Raw genomic sequence first — 17291 nt, 5'->3', positions numbered from 1 at the left:
GACTTAATTTTAAATATTTGTTTGCACAGCTCCCCCCAGCTATCTTTATGAAATATTACGCTTATTTATTAACGCCTTAATCATCAGTTACTTCTAAAATAGGAGATTTTTACTGCCGATACGATAATTCGCTTTCTGTGAGGCAATCGTGTTCTGAAACCATTACAGTTGAACTGTTTCTTTGGGAATTACAGTCCCAAGGTACAGACGAAACAAATAAAATTAAGGTGTTTACACGCCGTTTGAAAGCACTAAAACGCATTCATCCCCCCCCCCTCTTCCCCGTCCTTAATTCAGCGGCCGGTTGTCATTTGTTGAGTGGTATGAGAAATTCTGGGGAACACACCACAGAGATAGAACGTGAATCCAATAAGCGTCCATCAAATGGATGAAACGTGCTTAAATGTGAATTAATCCCTTTTGTTTTAAAGCCACTGAAACAGATTAAACACGAATACCAAATACATACTGTTTTCACTAGAAGTAGTATGAAATGGCGCTGAAGAAAATTCTTCACAATTATGTCGTAAAATGAGACGAATTAGAAATTCGATGCTTCTGCTGTTGCATGGTAATCTGTACGACGATACTGAATGGATTATTTTCAAAAATCTGCTTCACAATGACGCCCGCTTTTGGTACATTCTGAAATCAATGCACTGAACATTATGGAATCATGTACAAAACGGAAGAGACATCGGTGAGGCAATCGTCTTTATCGGGTGGGTCACTGTAACAGGAATCCTGGATCCAACTAAATTTTTTTCACTGGCTCTACAGCTCCCTTGGGCCCTGGCGTCTGATTTTCAGTTTCATGATCATTTTTACAAATGGTAGGATTCCTTAGACGGATGGTCAACTCGTCGCAAGGCCTCTGCTTAACCACAGGACAACACAAAAACAGAATAAACGCATACACAAACAAAACTTTCATGCCTTGTGTGGGATTCGAACCCACGATCCCGGCTTCTAAGCGAGCGAAGATAGTACATGCCTTAGATTGCTAGACTACCGTGACCGGCGGCTCAACGAATGCCACACAAAATTACAGGGTCGTAACTTGTTGCAATCAATCGACCACATAAAAAACAGTTCGGAAATTAGATAATGTAATCTCATTTTTGAATTCATGTGTGTTCGATATTAATGCAGTGAAATTATTCTTTGAAACCTCGTGGCAGTGACTGAGTCATTATGCTGGTCTGGCCTGGGGAACTTGCACTCCGGGTTGCCATAATGCTGACACACTTTTCATTATATTCATTTACTCATAATGAAAGCAATTGGGAGCAAACCAGGACGCACTTAAATGAAAAGAAACACGTCAGCATACTGACTGCCAGCCATCTGAAACTCCCGAAACGTCGTGTGTATCAAGTACATCGAACCGTAGAAAGTAACCTTCATGTATTTAACGACGCTCATAATGTACTGAAATGAATATTTTAATTTTCATTTCAGTTATATGGAGACTGTATATTCATAAACGTACACGTAGTATCTGGGACTACATAACTTCAAATGGTAGAATGACAGAGAATAATGAACGGGAAGGGATTCTGAAGGAAGCAACCTTGGCTTAATTTGAGATATTGCCCTGAATGTGCCTGGAGTGACGGGAAACCCATGAAATTCCACATTACCAGTCGAGATTGTGGTGTCCTGTCAAAGGGTAAAATGAGACAACTCCAAAACACAAGTCACTGAACAGGTTGGTCTAGCAGCAGTGCTCTAGACTTGTATTCAAGGAGTGCCTGGTTCGAATCTCGACTGGAATACCGGCTATCCTGTCTGAGGTTCATGGTTTTCCTTGTTTCCTCTAAGCAGATGCCGGGATAGTACCTCGACTGAGCCACGGCCCTCTTCGTTCCAAATCCGTAATAATCAAAATCATCAGTTGTGTAATCTCGATACTGACAGCGTCGTTAAATAACCAAATAAAACAGTATACAAGTGAAAAGCTTTACTGTCTGAGCAAAATTTCCCGGTGATTCGATACTCATGTAATCGAAGTAGGTCTGCATTTGACAAGAACGATGGTGTAGTTGTCATTTCATTTTTATTGAGACGTACATATCCATTGCTAGGTAACGACTCAGTATACATGTTCCATCGAACACGCAACAATAGGAGCTGTGTTCTCTGTGAACCGTGCTAGGTAACACAACAATACTCATGATAGAAGACGGTGTTTTTTATGGGGTCCGATCCGAGTCTGTTTAACGAAAGTCTCTAGCTAGGGAGATTAGATACAGAATTAAAATTGGGAATTCAGAAGCTGTATGAGTACAGAACAGTATTCAGAAGAGAATTGGGTCGAGTCTTCGGAATTGGCAAGAAAGAAATTAGGCTTGCCAAGAAGACGTCATGTGTGAGTTGAACTGACAGACTGTGATAAATCCGTTGCCAGGATACGAATAGTGGAGACTTAGAATCCTAGTGCGTGTACAATAGTGAACCGGAAGTATGTAGTATAGCGATAGCGCTATAATTGCCCGTAGGCCCGAACTGTATAAATTTATCAAATCCAATCAGCCAATGCATAACCCGTTACTTTTAGTCACGGAACCCTGGACTACGTAACTACGGTGCGAGCTGACTGGTGCTAATACAAGCAGATTACCCGAGTATTTAATTCAAGTCGTGTTGAAGAAAGCAGTCTTCTGGGATTTGGCACCGTGACACGGTGCCAAATCCCAGAAGACTACTTTCTTCATAGTCACCGCCGTGAAAGCCTCAAATCTTTCAAGTCGTGTTGTTTTAACATGAATAACACTTCACATAGTTTGCCGCTAAGTTCAATTAAGGTTAGCCTATGTTTGTGTTTAAATTAGGAAGCGGAACAAACAAACATAGAGCAACCTTAAACGAACACCCTACAATTTTTACGTAGGTAAAACACGTTGGACAGAAATGCTCTATTTTTATGTTTTCTGCAACAGCCATAGACACACGAGTTCTATAAGGAAAAATAGAATAACAATGTCTGCAGTTTCAGGAAACCGATTTCAGATTTCAGATTCTCCACATCGCTAAACCATCTGACGCCCAAGGCACTTTACGTAGAATAATACCGCTCCCTTATTATAAATTCCACTGCGACCGAAATCTCATTTAATTTGTCTTGTCATTTTTCTCGCACATTACATTTCTTTTGAAATTCAGCATTATCCTTTACATAATTTATTACATTGCCAATTTTCTTTCTTTCTTTCCTTCGTTTTTCTGTTTCATTCTCGTCCGCTTGCATCTGGACCTGTGCCCGCTACCTCCCGAAGCAGCCCGATGCTGTGAACCCCCACTGGTTTCTCTGATACAGCTCTTCTGGCAAGAAAAGGAAATTATTTTTCTCCTTGCCGAACGTCGCAGTATAGCGGGCTACGTCGCAATATATATATCACTAAAAATAAGTCGCTCCTAAAACTCAAGGAGGAGGCAAAGTAGTGAAACGCGAAGGGAATGAACATTACCTCACCCCAAAGCGGGAGCAATCACGACGAGGTTATATTTTGCGCCTTATATAAGTAAACATACATTCCAAACGAATGTTAACTATTTTAAGTGACTACTACTGTTTGGATAAACAGAACATAGTAAACATATCAGAGTGAAGTAAATGATAAAAGGTGAAAAGGTAAAGCTATCCCTGTAACAGGCGGTGGAGGCCCATAAAGTTGTGAGGTATGGAGGCTCCCACATTTTCGAGGTAATCGGCTCAAAAATGGCGGTAAGGTTGTCAGTCTTACACGCCGGCCGCCCTTTACCCCGAGGAATGGTACTCATTTCTGTTAGAGGCTGAGTCGACCCCAGAACCACAGTGCGGCTGGAAGGATTAGGTAAGTTGAAATTCCAGTGATATCATCGGGATCTGAACCCGCGGCCTTCCGGCAGGTAGAATATTGCCTCAAACAACTAAAGCACTGCGTGACTCCTGAAGTCAACGATAACTAAAATTAATTTTAGAAGAAATGATATCGCTCATTATTCGCTGATGATCAGATATTATTAAGAGACAGAAACAACTTTTGGTGTAGCCTTTCCTTTGCAGTTCTTCTTAACATCGCATTTAACTGTTATTTTATGCGCGATAATGTTCTGTGTAGGTTTTGTGATGCATCGGAATTATTTCTTTTGCTCTATGGAATTATGTTGTTTCTAACTCTGCTACATGTGAATCTAAACACGGCCTCCACGGAGCAGGGTCCTTGTTGAGGAGCTAACAGTTGCTCATCAGTTAATAAACCCTCCGCTTTTCACCACACTCGAAGTTTCATTACCATGACCACGAACATTCACGGCGGGTCCCTTATGAGCCATTTAAATCCTGTCAGAACCTTATAACCACATTTCTTTAAGACATTTTAATATTATCCGTATCTACTCCTAGGTATCCCAAGCAGTTGCACCCTTCAAGTGTTTCGGCTACAATTTTACACCCATTTCTCACCTTTCAGATAGCCATTACATGTTTTTTTAAGAGGCTGGTGCGTTCGCACTGCGCATGCAATGACAGCAACTCGTGCTTGTGTAGAGAGAGAGAGACGGTCAAGTGGGCGTAAAGAACGCCTTTGTGTATCTGATTTTATGTTATTTGAACTCCTGTTTTGCAATGATTACAATCTGATGAATACATCATCAAGAGCAGCATTAGAGTTTGGATGTTTGTGTCCGTTCTTGCAACGTAACTCTGGATGTCCAGTGGAACTTGTTCCTCTGAGTGTCCATTAATTATTTCGGAACTCGTTCAGGTTCCGTTCTTACGATATGATTGTTCCAGTTGAATGCATTGTTCTGAATTATGTAGTTCAAATGAAATATAATTCACTCACTCATGCAACTGAGCCCTTCTTGAGAAGCTGCCAATTGTGCAGCTACTCAAGAACTTCCGAGCATTTTATGGAACCCAAAGGTTCGATACCGTTCACAAGAGCCCTCCATTCGTTACTATCCTGAGCCAGACAAATCCAATCCATACAATCCTATCATTTTAATGTTGTCCACCCACCTACGTCTTGGTCTTCCCAGTGGTCCCTTTACTTCTGGCTTTCCCATCAATATCCTACATGGGGTGGCTCGACTGCGGCATCTGACGTGTAAACTTTCACTAATAGCATCGAGTTGGCCACGGCCATAGTGCCCGGTGGAACATCCTCCAAACTGTTCCTCAAATGACTCTTTCGTATTCCCCACCTTGGGTATTAATAGCATTTCTCCTGTTATCCTAATTTTTACGGTAACACACGGTTCAAATGCTGTATCAGGGTCTCCAAGTATCTCTTGCCCATTCTACTTTACTGTTTCCTGGTCCAGTTTATCCCCGTTATGGCTTAAGGGCAGAACACGGGCCTAAGCCTATAAGGTGATGATGTCTGGATTCACGTTTTCAACTTACGGTATGGTCATTACGCATGTGAATTATTTAACGGGAATTTGGACCCAGCGACCCCAATAATCGGAAACCGGGGCGGAAGGAAGAAAGAAAACTTCGCTAACCGATGCCAGAATGCCAATTTTAAATTCACACGAATTAACTGTACAGGACAACGATTTTTGTAGTGCCCAAAGTGAGCGTGGTGCGAACTTCTGTTCAACACATCGGTTTCAATGACTGCTTCAATTAGCCGATACCTGAAGTAACACAAACACGTCAACTACTGCGTCGAGGTGTGCGATCGGGCTTCGTGTATTTCTTGGCGAAAACTAGCAGAATTATGGCAAATGTTTCGTCTATTATAAACAAGGTGTTAATCGTTTTCCAGCATAAGTTAGTAGAGATCACTCTTCATTCTGAAGTCTACCGCATCCATGTTTTCTCGTGTGGTTCACCAAGTAAGCGCTAATTGCCTACCGCTTTGTCGTTGTCTGGCAATGCATCAAGCGATTATTATGCGGCGTCACGAATATATGTATCCATCGAGCAGACTTCCATATAAAGTTACTTGCAAAAGCCAGTGTGTTCACATGTGCGTAGACGATAAAACCGTCAGGGCACATGTACGTTAATGCGCAAGCGCTAAGCAAAATCACGGCCTCTTTATATATTGCAGTCTTATCTTTGTGTTCCTTTGTGTTGCCACTGACATCTTAGTGTTAAGTGCACTGAATCTCAGTAACCATACCCGTTGAGGTTCTCACGGCGTTGAATAAGAACAGAATTTTCTAGATTGTAAAGCCATGTAGTTTTCAGACAGCAGAAGCAGGCAGCAATTTTCTCTTGTTGGTTTGTTTCCTGGCTTACTCTTCTACCCTGAAAGTGAACGCAGTATTTTCCTCCGAAACATCAGACTTTCTCTAACCTACACGGTATTACAACCCACAAGACCCTACTCTTTATTTATTATAGAGTCTATATTACAATATATGAGATGCTATTCCGTTGAATTTTCAACGGCAATTACACTACCTTCATATATAAAGGGTATAAATTGGGCTTCTATCTTTGTATTAAATTAATACAGCCTTTGCTATTAACTCTTAGTAATATATGTTCCTCGTGCTATAGGGCGTGCGGTCAGCAGGGGTGCATGTATGCTGCACTGTGTTACATCGCGCTGAAACAGTCAAGTGTCCTCTATGAATACCTAATCGGTCCCGCTGGAATACAGTCGTTTCAGAATGACGAGACCTGTCGATATGAGAGCGGCCTCTTACGTTCTATATCTGATATCTGACCTTTTTGACGTGCAGCATATTAATAAAAGAGGCCATATAACAAGGTTATGTCAAACAGTCGTCCTAGAAACGGGCAGTACGCACTGCGTCCTGAGTAATGTTTTTTATTTGCATCTGCAGCCACTGCGAGTAATAAGCTAACTTAATATTCTGGCCATGCCGTCTCTTATGTACAGCACTAATCATGGAAAATACAACGCCTCTCCGCAGTTCTTCTGCTCACCCTCACTTCTGTTCTCGGCTGTCGCAATATTCATCACTGTGGAAGGCTGAAACTTACTGAATATTGAATTAATTGTCCAGAGCATAAACAGCATTCAAGCTATCCTCCCATATTTGCTTCATAGTAAGAGTGACCAATTTTATGCCAGAACTTTTTAGGGTACACCAGCCGACCACCTCTTCTTGTTTCCTCATCTTTTGACGCAATGTGCATATCACGTGATTCAGCTCTTTGCGAAGCAGCAGCCAGCTCTGCTAGTTAGCGTCTTGTTAAGTTACACGTATAAATAACGGTCTTATGAGAGTAATTACTCGCATCATCACGGCTCTGTATCTCACGTCACTGCTTCCTCCGGAGAAGTCTCGGGTTCGACAGAAATCTGAAGAATGAGATTATACTAAATGACGTTCGGTGCTTGAAGAAAAGAAACCCAAATTCTATATTAATATTTTTGTTACAGATTTGAAATGCATTATTTTGTTAAAATAATAATTAACTACAAATAAGTACATGGAAATCTAAGATAAAGTTGTACATGGAAATATTTTGAGAAAATTTGAATGGTATTATTTCGAGGTAGAGTCAACATGTTCACATATTTTCTCTTCCACCCCCTCATCTGACTTCAAGAGCCCTTTTAGTTTCGCCTTAGCCTCACTTAGAATTACAGTCCGTTCCTTTTTGTCTTGAGCTTCTAGTTTCCATCTTTGTATATCTGGAGTATTCATATCAGCCTCTACGTCACCTAACCATCTCAACTTGGGTCTTCCAGCTCCACGTCTGCCTTCCGCTTTAGTGTTGAGTGTTATTTTTGGTATACGGGTCTCTCCCTCTGGTGACGTGCCCCAGCCACTCCAGGCTTGTAACTCTGATTTCAGTCACAATATCTGGTGATTTATATGCCATTTGTAGTTTTGGATTGCTTCTTATCCTCCACATTTCTAGTTCACATTTTCCTTACGAAGTAAGGAAGTACGAAGTACGAGCTTCGGGTGACTTCCAGTGGCATGACATCCACATAAAATTTCATGAAATGCGTTTGATGGTTCTCTAGTTTAAATCATGATCACTGAAAGATGGATGATGAAAGATGAAGCTCTAATAATAATAGTAGTAATAATAATAATAATAATAATAATAATAATAATAATAATAACGATAATAATATTGATGATGATACGATTTGATCACCGCTTTGCCAGGCAACAGCTCTGTAAACACGGTCCAACACGCAACAATAGATCTGTAGATCCGGCCGACGGGCCAATAGACTGGCTGGATAGCGATCACGTGATATGTGTTTGATGTAAGTTCATGTCCGTTCCGCGGCTATAGAAGTAAGTAACATAATTCGTTCAGGGCACTCCCGTGTGGAGGCGGGGTCGAATACCTCCACCGTGACCCTGCGAGTCGTAGGAGGCGACGAAAAGGGAAGTCTCAAATCTGAGACAGTAAAATATGGTCGCGAGTCCCAAGGAACTCGGACCCGAGAAAGACCGCGCTGGCAAGGGCCAGCAGCATATGCAAAAGACAGACCCGTCCTCTCGTCAGAGGGGGCGCCCCACAAAAATAAGACCGCAACTGTCAAACAGTAATAATTAATATCTGGTCATGAGCCCCAGATGGGGCTCGACACCAAGACTTACTGACTGACTGACCGTCAGTCGCAATGTAACTTTGACTTTGACTTTGACGTTCAGGGCACAGCTGGGGCTCGACACCAAGATAGACAGAATGACTGACCGTCAGTTGCAACGTGACTCAGACTCAGACTCTCCGTTCAGGGCAGTTAAGAGTTACGAGCAATAGTAGCGGCAGAAGCACGCACACAAACGGAGAGAATTAAGCTGGAGGAGTACAGCACTTGCGAGTTACAAGAAGTAGTACCTGAAGAAACACGCGAACAAGCGAGCAAGTCAGTTTTCGGCAGGAGATAACCACGGGAAGTTCGTAGTTGAAAAATAATTAAAAGTCGGCATGTGAAGACTTAGCGTGTGATTTGAATACTTTATTTAGGTGTAATATTTGGAGTGTGTAGTTCAGTGAGACTGTTCTGGTTCTTGTGTTATAAATCCGTGAAGACTAACGCAGATAAACCGAAGAGATTGATGTGGAATGATAGTAAATTTTGTACAGCAGCAACAGTGTAAGAATTAATCGTAGTTACGACCTGGAGGTGTTTAAAAAATCAAATTACCAATCCAAACCCCGTCTTTAGACACTGTGACACGTGACAATATCATTCCTTCACGTAGCCCCACTCCTTTGGGTTTCATTACCTGCCAACCAGTAAGACTCAGTATATTGGACAAGAAAATGTCAGTAGCTCAACCAATTAGCTCTTCTCATAATGACATGCCATTAAACCTAAGTAAAAGAGCCGCTCACGGGTGACAATCTGTAGAGTTACTCAGCGTAAAGACACTTGCGTGGAACATAAACTTTCACATAAAATAAATGGTTAAGTTTTGTAGCTTTTCGTGTTTCCTTTATCCCTCAAGAGTTTAATATTTTTAATGCGAGTCAACGACCACCGCGAGGGACATTTTGCGACTCCCGCGGGACGCTATGACGTACAGTTTATCACCATCTTGTGCAAACAGCAACGTTGCGCAAGGAGGTCATATGCCTCCGTATTTATATTTCAATCGGGGGTTCATGATGATACGGAGGCATATTTACTTCTCACCTTTATTGCGGTGCAGTGCAGTGCAGTGCAGTGCAGTGCAGTGCAGTTTACATTCCGTAATGTATACACGTCTTGTATCTGATGGTTAGGAGGCAGAGACATATACTGTCAGATTGGCCTCTGGCTAATCCAGCAGTCTATCGATACAATTATTCAAGCCGCATGGTATAGCTTCGAGAAGTCGCTTAAATATACGATCACAGCATTGTTAATAAATTGTAATGAAGTCAATTCATTGGCAGATGAATGGGGTCAAGAACCCATAATCCATTGTTAGAACACGGATATTTGGAAGTTAATTAAACTGATCATAAGGAAATATACAATTAGGGAGGGTTTGAGAATGAAATTATAAAGAGAATATTTGTACCTAACAGAAAGAAGGCAACAGAGCATGAAGAAAATTACATAATGAGGGTTTATATAATTTTACACTGCAATGAATGTTAAGACGATCAAATAATGGAGACGGGGCATGTAACACAGAAGATAAGAGTCATGTGTGAATATATTTCGCTAGTAAATCAAGTGAGAAGATATCACTTCGGAGACATAATCAAAGATGCAAGAATTTTACAGAAACAGATCTCTAATGGGCGAGGGTATGGATTACAGCCATCTGACATAAAATCGAATGGTACGCTCTTGACAATAATTACAGTACTGAACCTTCGGGACCCATAAAAGAAGAAGTATTTCTTAACTAACTGAGCGACTATTATCTTCTCAATCAGCCTTATATTACATGAAGTTAAGGGATATTTTTATTGCTAGTGGGGTGGGACTAAGTCCCTTGCACTGCGGCCATTTCTGGCCTATTGTACCAGCCTCAGATGATAGGTGAGGGTGATTATGGAGCAATTGGTGGAATGAAGATTGGCAGGGGAAACCGAAGTACTCGGAGAAAACCTGCCCCAGCGCCACTTTGTCCACCACAAATGCCACTTGACCAGACCCGGGATCGAACCCGGGCCGCCGCGGTGGAAAGCCAGCGACTAACCGCTTGACCTATGGCGCGGCCCCAAGTTAAGGGATAACCAGAGATATTAAGAATTTGTCTAGAATGGCAGTGAAGTAGGTAACACGAAATTGGATGTGAAGTGGTAGCATATACTAATCGATTTAGCCTGAGATCCTGGGTTCCAGTTCACAGATCCACTACGATAACTCGCCTTATTGCTTTGCTCTTAAGAAATATCGTATCTCACGACGTTATATATATAATGGCGTGCAGGGTCCAAGAAGTATGAGGGTGATTATGAATGGCAAATTGGGAGAAACAGAAAATGAATTTATGCTCAGTTGGCAGTCGAAGTTTCTCTAATTAAATCGAAATAAAAAATTCACAGCTCCTCTCACATGAAGTTATACAGGACGTTTATAATGTTATTGACGAGTTTATGTCTCTGCGCTTCACCGCGACTGCTCCACTGCCGGCCGCGAAGCGCAAGCGAATTTTGCCGAAGGCTCAGCATGCTTTACGGCCGATAACTTATGGAATGAATGGACAAAAATTTCGACGTAAATTTCGTGAGAAAAGAGTTCCCAGCTACAAGCAATTCATAATTTGGTGAATAAACTTAAAACAACGGTACTCTTAAGCACCGAATGTTTACTGAGAAGTCAGATTACAGAGGCCAGACTTGGACACACACCTAGAAAATCACTGAAATGTCTAGCTCATGAGACTGGAGTATCAAAGTCTAGTGCAGGAACTGCAAACAACTGCTGAAGCCATCCAGTTAAAGATGGTGTCTGGGGTGCTGTAAGTGCAAGGAGGACTGTTGTACATATGTTACTAATGAAACAATTAATTCCGAAATAAAGACTTGCCTTCATTCCAAATGTTATCGGCATGCTGAGTCATCGGCAAAATTCACGTGCGGTTCGCGGTCGGCTGTGCACCGGTAGTGGTGTAGCGCAGAGCCGTGAACGCGTCAATTTCCTTAAAAAATGCCCTATATATGTATATATATGACAAGAATAATTATGAAGCGAAACCTTTCCCGTGTGGCTAAACCAAACACTGATCTATGAACGATTAATGACACATTTCCGGTCATGTAACGTCAGGTTTCCATGACAGTGAATATTCAAATTACATGAAGATTGATAGGAGGGTCACAACATTTCGTAAGAACCTACTGTATCCATCTTCTAGGCTACATTTTAGCCGTGTGTTTTGGTAAATGTGTACTAACGTTTCGAGGAAACTGTTGCTTCCTTCTTCAGCGATGGCCTGAAGATGGAGGCAGCAGGCACCTCTAAAACATTGGTACTAATCTACCAAATTATACGGTGTGTTAGCCCGGAATACCGTGATGTAAATTCTTCATGACATGTTAATCAGTATATTATCTCTCCCTCTGACATAAATCAAGGCAAGTGAGTTTATTCAGGTCTGTAAACCAAACATAGGGAATCCCATGTAAATAGACAGACAGAGGGAGTGACAGAAGCAGAAATTTTGAGACACTACGAAAGAAAGTCAAGTAAAGCAATCACAGTATAGTCAGATCACCTAAAAACACAAGTTCGAAGCAGATGCGGAAACCGTTAGCCCTCTACAGGCGGCGGTATGCAGTACCAGTTCACAAGGCGCTCAGAACGGCAGCATAGTTCAGAGCTGCAGTAAGGGACGTCGAGGTGCAGATTGAAGCAGTTCAGTGAGAATGCAAATGGCGTCAATACAGCAAATGTGATCAGATAAATTTAGAAACGTACACATTCATTAAGCCGGTCACGGTAGCCGAGCTCTCTTCGCTCGCTCGGAAGCGGGGATCCTGGGTTCGATTCCCACTCAGGGTATGGATGTTTGGTGTTTGTGTATAGGTGTAGGCCTTGCGACGAGCCGATCACCCTCCCAAGGAGTCCTACCTTATGTGTAAGATCTAGTAAACCGAAGTGAAACGGAGAGTTTCATGGAGGTAGGCCAAGACCCAAATTGGGGCTGTAGCGCCAAAGAAAAGAAATCATTCACCAGCTGTGTGTTGCTGTTCAGGTGTTCTAGCGTCCAGTAACAGGATTAATGAATAATTAATTGAAAATGCTGTGGAAGGCAGCAGCCATTGCCTAATTTCTGATATATGCAAGCAATTTACCACGATAAACTTCAGTTAGAATAGCCTGTCTGTAGGCCGATGTTGGACCCAAGGCCCTCTCGAACACGAGACAGACGCGGTCGATGAGATAAATCAGCGACTGCAGAAGTTTGTGGCACATAACCGAACCGCGTCGTCATGGTCATTGCGGTTTCCCGGCTACAGAAGTTGAGTCCGCAATGAATTCACAAAAATAATGTTTTGAATGAGGATTCGGAATTGTAAAGCAGAGTTAATCCCCGGAACTGGGGCCATGCTTACGGTAATTCTCGAACAATAATATTTCAAGTTCTCTATATCTCGCAATTTTTAAGTTTTGTAAACTTTAAAATGAATAAAAATGAATAATTCTACTGGTGGGAGCCGTTATAGCGCAGTCGATATAGCGATTGGCTATGGACGACCGAGAGGTCGGAGTTCGAGTCCCAGTAGGGTCAAGAATTTTCTCCAAGTCGTCCACATCGGCTCTGGGATCCACCCAGCCTCCTATCCAATGGGTACCGGGGGCTTTTTCCCCGGAGGTAAAGCGGCAGGGGCGTGAAGCTGACCACTCACCTCCAGCTAGTGCTGAGGTCAAGAAAATGTGGATCTATACATCTACTCCTCCATACAACTTCATGGCGTAGTGCTTAATTGGTTAAGCACAGGGACAACTTTACTGTTTGACCTTACTCTTACTGGTATTTGCATATATTGTATAAATAATATGAGACTGTCTCAGCATTTAACATTTCTGATAACACTAAGAAACAGACATGAAGTTCACAATTGCGTTATGAGAAGAAACGTTTGTTATTATGCAGTTGTAAATCTGCCACAATCCCATTTTTTCCAAAACAGTGAAGACCAGAATATAAAACACATATGCTCCCAGTTTTTTTTTTATTTATCGGTGTGAAATTTGGTCTCTTACTTTCAGGGATTAACACGAATGACAAGTGAAATAAAGGGATCGGTTAAGTGTTGGCCCTAAAGAGGAAGAAGATACAAATTCCGGGCATTATCCGACGCACCAAAAATTTCCCGATTCATACAGATCGCCTCGGTTTAGGTACGAAAAAACATAGTGTGCTTAAATGCTATAGAAATTTGGCTATCGTAGAGAACAACATACAAACTGAGAATGTAGAGAATTTAAAGTAAATATATTATATTTACAATTAAGTAAATTTTGCTAAATACTTGTATGTCACTGTTTAAACCATGTAATCTGAAGTTCATATACCAGTCTAAGTATATTCATTGCACGAGAAAGAATAAGACCTGATCTACAAATTTCTCACTTACAATTTTTGGTTGAATGTGATAATCCAAGAAACTAATTAAAATTCATATATTTTATTTAACACTACTCTGGTTTAGTCTGTTTTAATTAATGTAACTGTTTCACTTTTGATAGGTATATCGTGCAGTTCATTACTATCTCACTCATGGAGCTGAGCCCTTCTTGAGGAGCTGCCAACTCTGCAGCTATTCAAGAGTTTCCCAGCATTTTATGGAACCCGAAGTTTCGTTACCGTCTTAACAAGAGCCCTCCACTGGTCAAGATCAACCCACTTCATACCATCCCATCTTATCTCTCTAAGATCCATTTTAATATTGCCCACCCACCTACGTCTTGGTCTTCCGAATGGTCTCTTTCCTTCTGGCTTTTCCACTAATATCCTATATGCATTCATCTTGGGTCCCCATTCATTGCTGTCTGACGACAGTATTTTATTTTTTATTTATTTCTATTAAAACAGTACACATGATAGTGTGACATAGGTGTGACAATAGGTTCAGTTATACCGTCCGAATAGTAATACTTTAAAATTCGTAACACATTCTTCATAGTAATAAATTTTGCGTAATAATTATTATGGTAAGGTTAACAAAATTTTTATAGAGGTTATTAATTGTCCTATAGCTTTTCTTAGTTAGTTTTAATAGAATTATTTTCTTAAATTACATACAACGTAGATTTGTCACCATTCACTTAAATTTAGAATTATAATTTACAGCACCGAAACGTCATCCGAAATCTTGAAATATAAACATATATCGACCTGTTTACTCAGCCTTTTAACCATACAAATAGTTCTTCCACATCATCAGTATAGTATCTCGTAGGCATGCCTTTATTCAAGCCATTCCAGGCGTAGAACAGGTTGCTCTAATTGCATTCCGTAGAAAAAGTATCATCACTGCTTATTGAGAAGACTCACGTGAGTGGTCAGGCATACAGACTCATACATCCAATACATTCCCCAGTGGTCAACGTCTTTATCTGTAAAACATGTTCTGGTACTAGTGAATGCCTAACTGTGAAATGAGAATGAGTTTGTCATGTTTTATATAAGTTAAATTGGTTACAGCAACGTTTGTTATCTCATGACGACTTTCAAGCATTATGGTTAGTATTGTAAAGTACTTAGTGGGGTGTGACTAAGTCCACTTGTTACTGCGGCCACTACTGGCCTATTGTACCAGCCCCAGATGATAGGTGAGGGTGACTGTGGAGCAATTGGTGGAATGAAGTGCTCCAGCGCCACTTTGTCCACCACAAATCCGACAGGACCAGACCCGAGCTCGAACCCGGTCCGCCTCTGTGGTAAGACAGCGACTAACCGCTTGAGCTATGACGCGGCCTATTGAAGGACTTACTTCGCCTGTCTGTAAACCGCGACATCAGCAGGCAGCAGACAATGTGAACACTCATCACGAGCTGACGGGGGGTGTGATGGGGCATATGTTATGTGTTGGGGAGTCTGCAACTCCATTAACGCTAATTAACTAGAAGAGTGTCATATTCTAATTCTTCCCCAGGCATGAATGTTGTGTCTATGCCTCTCGCATTACCAAATCGCCATCTTGAAGCATGGATTTAGTTTCAGCTGAAATTACGAATCTGGTTCAATAACCTCTCATTTTATCGTTCGCTCAGGTTTCACGGGATCAACTATAAAATGACGCTTATGAAAAATATTACATACAGGTTGTTACCATAAATCTGTTCGGAATCAACTTAGTTAAGCATGTGAACGTAGCTAGTAAAATTAGCTTAGGGTTAATAAGTTGGGCGACTCATGTTTCATCTGAAATCATGGACAACTGAGAACACAGTTCATTATATTCCAGTGAATTCACTCACCTAGCTGATTCTGCGCCTTCACTCGTTCACCGACTCGAACTGGAACCCTGAGGACGAAACCGTGACCTATTTTCAGGCAATGTCGCACCATTCCCTGAAAGAAAGAAACGAAATCAGCCAGCATATCGAGTACTAGAAAGTTTCTTTCATTTCGTGTGGTATTCGACATCACTCTGTGTTCCAAGCATCCAGCAGGGGAATTCCCTTTAACTCTGATAACACGTTCTTGATAGTAAATGGGAAACTGACTCGAGTATCAGCAGCACCGTCCGCAGAGAGTGTCACGGCCCCAAACTCAGCAGTTTTCTCATTGTATCTGGTGCTACGAGGGAGAGTATAAAATTTTAGGGTCTTTACTTTGCCTAAAGTCGGAAGCAGTAAAACCGGAGGACGATATAAACGCCCCTCATTTGCATGTAGCTCGCTTTTATTCTTTCTTAAGTAGCGATAATTCTGTGACACGTTTTGCATGGTTGCCCCTTTGAGAGAATATACCAAAGAACAACAACGATCTATACAGGGTTATTCATAAGTCAGTGAAACATTTTAAAAATTCACAACAAATGAACTATGCATCGGATCACGGTAATTCTTACGCCAACAGAGAATGAATCTCTCCAAGTCTTTTTGAAAGCCGCCATTGCCTGCTAATCTCAGGGATCTTCGCAACCGTATCACCGCTGCTGGGGCTCTAGTCAACCGTGATATGCTGACACGGGTGTGGGACGAACTGGATTATCGCATAGATGTCTGCCGTATCAGCAAAAATGGTCATACTGAGCATCTCTGAACTATATAAAAAAAACTTGGTGAGTTTATCTTTATTCTAGTATAATAAAATTTGGTATCCGTTGCGTAGTTTATTTATTGTAAATTTTCAAAATGTTTCACAGATTTATGAATAACCCTGTATTATACTTTAGCCGCATACTGTGTGCGTGTCGCCACTAGCAAGCAAATACAGGTAAAAGTGAAGTCAAAGCCTGACGATGGCTTAATGAGCTGAAACACGTTGTACGAAACGACTAACGTATCCTGTATCCACACTTCCTACTGTGGTGACGGAGTAAAATAAAGGAAGAGAGAAACAACGATCTACGATCGATACTGAAGCAGTATTTCAACATGGCCGGAGGAAAGTGTGCAAACAGGTGGAAGGCTTCTAACGGGCCCGAAAGAATCTTACTGAGAATGCACATCCTCGGCGTTATCCAAAATAACGTGTATTGAGGTTAAGGAGTGGATCTATCAACACATTCGGAACTTCGAAATGCTGCATATAACGAAACTGCGTCTGAAATGAAACAAGTAGTGCAAGAATGGATTAAGGCCCAGCCGAACCCATTTTATCCTAAGCGAATACGGAAACTCGTGGAAAAATATTTTACTTACCTCCGTATTTATTTGTTGGATTTTAATCTCCCTCGACTGTGATGTATGAAGGATAGTATCGTCTAGGATTTGACGCCGTGC

At 41.5% G+C, this 17291-nt stretch overlaps 1 protein-coding gene and 1 long non-coding RNA gene across 5 annotated transcripts in view; one reads left to right on the top strand and one right to left on the bottom strand.

The window, feature by feature from the left end:
• LOC111870614 (irregular chiasm C-roughest protein) overlaps positions 1–17291 on the top strand; it is a 525714-nt gene that overhangs the window by 376355 nt on the left and 132068 nt on the right. The window lies entirely within an intron of this gene.
• The window catches only part of LOC117282805, a 196369-nt gene that overhangs the window by 147560 nt on the left and 31518 nt on the right, over positions 1–17291 (bottom strand). The window contains exon 2 of the long non-coding RNA XR_004513687.1: positions 15819–15912. This is a non-coding gene — a long non-coding RNA (uncharacterized LOC117282805). The remainder of the gene's footprint in view (positions 1–15818; positions 15913–17291) is intronic.

The sequence above is a fragment of the Cryptotermes secundus genome, unplaced genomic scaffold (assembly GCF_002891405.2).
Source record: "Cryptotermes secundus unplaced genomic scaffold, Csec_1.0 scaffold363, whole genome shotgun sequence".
NCBI lineage: Eukaryota > Metazoa > Arthropoda > Insecta > Blattodea > Kalotermitidae > Cryptotermes > Cryptotermes secundus.
The sequence above is the reverse complement of the archived record's forward strand: the minus strand, read 5'-3'. Positions and strand labels throughout refer to the sequence as shown.